We start from the raw sequence: 6,000 nt of genomic DNA, 5'->3' as shown, positions 1-6,000 counted from the left end.
TTGTTCTTTGTTATGAGTTAGAGTAAGTTTAGGTGGTATTTCAACGTCACTGAATGTTCAAGGGGCAGGTAGGGTGTCAGTAGCAGCTTTCTTAGTTCTAGCAATTAATCTTTTTAAAGTTGAGATTTATTTATTTTTATTTATTTATTTAATGACATTTATAAAGCGCATACAATTACCCGTGGGCGTCTCGGAGATGGAGGTTTATTGTCCAGTTACATGTTCAGGAAGTAGAATGTCCTTTAGTATTTCTGTAAGTTAGTACTAACCTCTTTAAGAGTTTCTAAAACATCTCTTACTTCTGTCTATGCTATATTAGGGGGGTGGTTATGCTCTTTGACATTTAGGACTCAGTGCTTGTGTTTTTTTCAGTTTAAGAAAAATATATTTTTCATTTATTTAACAGTATTTTTTGTATTTTAGGGAGTGGGTAGTTGGTGTTTTTTTGCGTTGGGAGTTTCTAGGATGTTGTTTGTAGTTAGTTGAGTGTAGTTTGGATATTCTATAGGGGAGATATAATTTATGATAACTTTAGTATATTCGTTTAATTTGTTTAAGACTAGTTTAGTTTTATTTTGTTACATTATCAAATATATGTCATATTTTGCTTATTTTGTAAAGTTGAATTAGAAGTGTTGAATGTGGCAGTGTGATGTTGTAGAAGAAATCCAGGATTGTGTTTTCTGGTGTAATACAGATTTATGTTGGTTTTCCATTTGTTTATATAGTGTTCATTTCATTGGTTATTTGGTTTGCAGTTGCTTTTCATTGGTTTTTAAAAATGGTTTTACATTATTTTGGTAGTTGTTTCATTATTTGGCAAACACTAATTAATGTTAAGTTATGTTTTTATATAATGTGTATATTTAGTAATATGTTAGTATTTATTTTGTACAGTATATAAAATATTTATTTTTTTGGTTACTTTGCTTGAAAAAGTATTGATGTGATGTGTGAGTAAAGTGATTTTTTAATAATAAAATAATTTTCAGGTATTTAATTATATTGTGTTTGTTTTTACTATTGTTTATATTCTTAATGTTATGTGTTGTGTTCTTTTTATTACTTTTAAGGTGTCGATATTTGTGTGTTTATGCTAATAATGTGGTCTATATTTTTCTTTCAATATTTTTGTTGTTTTGTATATTTATTTAATGAATAAGATATTATTGTTCTCAATATATCTGATTTCGAGATTAGATGTATCAGTGTTTTTACTGGCGATATTTCTTATTTTGATATTTGTGTATTTTTTAAAGTAAACATAGCATGCCGATAATTGTTTGTTTTCTGTTAGACCTGGCACCATTGGCGTCGGTCTCCCTCCCATTTTTTTGCTGTTGCCTCTTATGTTTTTGCTGGTTTTATATGCTTTTGGGCACTTTGCCACTGCTGTTCAGTGCCACAGTGCAAGTGCTCCCTATGACAAATTGATGTATGGATTAGTGACTCCATGATTGGCTTGATTGGTTTACTTGTCAGACCCTAGTACAGTGCACTGTGTGTGCCCAGGGCTTGTACATCCAATGCTGCTGGTGGGCTTGCAGCACTGATTGTGCTGCCCACCAGAGAAGCTTGTAAAGTGTGTCTCAGGTCTGCCATTGCAGGCCTGTGTGCTGTCTGGTACTGCCATGTTGACTGGGCAGGTGCACCCACTTGCCAGTCCCTAATCCTTCCCTTTTATACATATTAGTTACCCCTATGGTAGGCCCAAGATCAGGGTGCATTGTAGGTAAAAGGTAGTACATGCCCTGATGTGTTTGGCATGTCCTAATAGTGAATTACAGCTATTTTAGTTTTTCACTATTGCAAGGTTAACTGTTCCCCATAGGCCCGAATGGGCAGTTTGATTATTACATCTTATAATCCTAATTGACTCTGGGAACTAGGTAGAAATTCGAGTTTAATATGCCTCAACTCAGAATGATAAAATACATATTTTAGTAAAGTTGGTTTTAAACATTCTGTGTTTGGAAATACCACTTTTAGAAAGTAGGTATTTTCTTGTCTAACCATCCAAGCCTGCCGCTGCTAGGTTGTGTATTCCTTGTCTGGAGTTTGAGTGACAGAGGCTGGGGGATTCCAGGAGACAGAGTCAGTCAGCCCAGAGCTGCATAGAGAGATCTGCATGCAGATGGGAGGCAGGGGTTGCTCCTGGGACCTGAATAGGGTTGTGCCTTTCCTCCACAATGCTGGCTCCACCTCCTGTGGTGTGTCTGATGTCACTGGCCTGTGCTGTCAAAGGAAGAGAAGGAGTCCTTTAAACAAAGTGCTCCAGGACTGACCAGAACTGGTTTGAACTAGGCAAAGGCCTCTCTGCCTTCAAAGAACAAAGAGAAAAGGAGTATAAATATTGAGACCCAGACCCAAAAACTTTAGATCACTTCTGGGAATCAAGAAAAACCTTTGCTGAGGAGAAGAACCAGGAAGCTGGTAGAGGAGACTACCCCTGTGCTGTGTGTTTGGGGGTTGGCTTGCAGGGGTTGCTTCATTTGCCAAAGAAAGGAGAAAATAACTGAGTGTGATTTCTATCAACTTGAAGAGGTACTTCCAAGGGCTTGAACTAGAGCTTGCCTCCTGCCTGAAGTCTCAGGGAATCAAGACTCCACAAACCATCTCCCCCCGAGATCCCTTCCAGGGAATTGAAGTGCCTGCTTTTGTGCTGGGCCTTCTGATAGACTGCGTGTCACTGGGAGCTGGAAGAACTACGCAACAACAAGAAGTGGGTCGCTGCTGCAGAGGCTGTCATCGCTTAGCCGAGGAAGCGAGACGCCGATTCCGCTGTCATCATCACATCGCCGAAGCACGGCGCATCGCCGGAGAAGCGGGACGCTGCCTCCTGAGGTCATCGTTGCATCCCCAGAGAAGTGCATTGCAGGGCCTTTTGTGGCTCCAAACATCATCGAGTCGCTGCAAGGCCGTCGGGCGTGCACACACCACACCAACGTTTTCGCATCGTAACCAAGACGCCATTTTATTGCATCGCACCGGAGAAGAGTATTGCATCGAGGTGCCATCTTGTTGCATCGTACCAGAGAGCAGTAAGAAACCAACGCATCCACTCCTCACACAGTAAGGAAGCGAGCATCAACTTCCATGCGCAGCTGTAAGGAAACGACGCATCCACTCCCCTGCGTGTAAGGAACCGACGCATCACCTTCCCTGCAACCCTATTGTTTCCTTTGCATTACGCATTCAAGGTACATTGAGACTAAAGTGTTGAATTTGCAACTTGAGAGAACTGAGCTATTTTATAACATAAATAAACAATATTAGCCAAGGCGCATCAAATTTACAATATAAAATTAAAGCATAATTTTTCTGCTATTCATCAGATAAAAAAAAGTTCCAAGCAGGCTTGCTTCATCCCTTTATCAATGTTTTTAATTTTTCATTTGTTGGTCATATCCAATTTATAGAAGAACATCTTCTTATTCATATATCAAGGTTGTCAAAAGTTATCAATTTCCACAGCTACAGCCTACGCGTTTTGTCCCTACCGGGACATCATCAGGGCTATGAAAAAATTAGAAAAACACAAAACGTAACCATTCTTGAACGAAACAACGCTCAACGATGTATGCAGACTCCTCATTTTCTATACGATCTGAATGGAATGAGACTGCTGAATCTATCAAAAGCATCCAATCTTGATGTCCCCTATATCAACGTACAATTAATGTGTGACCATATGTATCATCTCATAATGTTTCTGTGTGTAGATATCTAACCCACCCCTTCTTACTAACTATTTCAGTCCAAATGTACTACTTGCCCTCGCACCCCTACTGACAAGCGACGGCACATCAAGTGAACCACACCTGATATGGTGAAATGAAAGGCGGGTGTCCCAATTACAACTCTCCAAAAATCACTCATGTCTAGGTTGACATTGTAATATATGGTGTAATATTATCTCGTTATTTTTCAATGTGTATATTTCTAGCCATACCCATTCTTACCACTATTTTAGTCCAAATATACTCCTTGCCAACAAACCCTACAAAAAAGCAACAGAGCATCAAATGAAAACACAACTAATATCATGAAATGAAAGGCGGATGTCCCATTACAAAAATAGTGTAATTCTGAGTCACTGTTTAATCCCTGCTTAACCGCTCTACAGCGGCTGATCCACCTAGCTTCTTGTTTTCTGATTGACAATTCCCAATCACCTCCTCTCATACTCCGCTCTATTCTCTGGATAACATGGAATTTAAATTCCTTGAAAGTATTACGGCATTCTTTAATGTGCTGGAAAATGGGGGATTTGGGATCTTGGTTGAGAATAGCCAATATGTATAATATAGGTACTTTTTGATATAAAAAAATATTTTTCAAGACAACCTAGAGAGAGTTCTATAGAGGTTTTGATGAAAATCTTAGAGATGGATGATCATTGTACATATATCCATGTTAGAATGGAATATAGGCAGGCTATGACTAAGTGCTATTATGATGTCTAGAATGGTATATAGGCAGGAGGAAGTGAATGTTGGTTTAATAAGGAATATGACTATTCCGATTTGCTTTGATCCTCATGGGTACATTTTGTGTTTTTCTTTTTTTTTCACAGCCCTGATGATGTCCCGGTAGGGACGAAAAGCGTATGCTGTAGCTGTGGAAATTGATAACTTTTGACAACCTTGATGTATGAATAAGAATATGTTCATCTATAAATTGGATGTGACCAACAAATGAAAAATTAAAGACATCGATAAAGTGATGTAGCAAGCCTGCTTGAAACTTGTTTTCATCTGATGAATAGCAGAAAAATTATGCTTTAAATTTATATTGTAAATTTGATGCTCCTTGGCTAATATTGTTTATTTATGTCCAAGTGGCTTTAACGGTGGGCCACTCCGAGTAGAGTGTCAATTTGTATTTTGCATTGATTGAGTACCAAAACACTTATTGAAAATAGCTCACTGTGCACATGGTTGAGTCCCCTCATCATGTGAAATTTAGTTAAATTCCTATTTTATAACTTTTTAAAGTCTATTTTTGAGTACAGTATTGTGGGTATTTTTGTTTGGTCTTGTGTTAAGTCTATATAAAAATGCTTATTTTTATAATGCAAACTGTGTGGTGTCCATCTGTAGTGTTGTCACTGTCTTACTGTATGTGTTCACAAATGCTTTACACACTGCCTCTGAGATAAGCCTGCCTGCTCGTGCCAAGCTACCAAGGGGGTGAGCAGGGGTTATTTTAGGAGTGTAGCCTCTTACTCTGACTAGACACAAGGGTCCCTATTTGTCACAGGTCCCTACCTTTAGCAACTAGAGACCCCTAAATCTAACATGGTTGATAAGGATGTGTCAAAAGTTTTTTGCTCAATATTAGTACTGTCGATATTATGTCAATGATCCAGCTGTGTGGTGCTGCGGATTTGGCATGTATAGTATTTGGTGTCCTGTTTTTGGTACCTAAAACACCTATACATAGAAATCTAACAGAATACAAGTAACAGATCCCGCCATCCTCCCACACCAAGACAGACACCTGAATAAAAATAAACATGAGCATCATTGCAATTGATGTGTGTGCAGCACCATACCAAAAGTGCTTATCTTATCAAAATCTTCCACCCACATTTATTACTTCTCAAAAATATTTTCTGGTTAGAAAACATAAGAGGGAGGACTCAGAGAGATGCTGCACCTTCCTGTCTCCATGTGCATCCAAACACCCAGCGACCATCAGCAAGTCAATCCGGTGGGGGGGGCAGCTCTCTCAGAGACCTCATCTACGATGTAGCAAAGAAGCATACTCCTATCTCAAATGATTGGGCCACAGTATATATGCTCATGCAACAGTTCTCCATGAAGAAGGTTACAACAAAGCACCCAGAGGTCTCTGGGTCTCTTAAAAACATTTCCATCATCCAGGGCATCCCCCACCCTGTGTGTTTTCTCAAGTTCCTATGAAGCATATGGAGTTTTCCTGGAGGAATTCCCTCCCTGCACTCTAACCAGGTCCACAACCAAAGTATTAAGAAAA

Source organism: Lissotriton vulgaris, chromosome 8 (assembly GCF_964263255.1).
Source record: "Lissotriton vulgaris chromosome 8, aLisVul1.2, whole genome shotgun sequence".
In the NCBI taxonomy this organism is placed as follows: Eukaryota; Metazoa; Chordata; class Amphibia; order Caudata; family Salamandridae; genus Lissotriton; species Lissotriton vulgaris.
Note: the sequence above shows the minus strand (reverse complement) of the source record.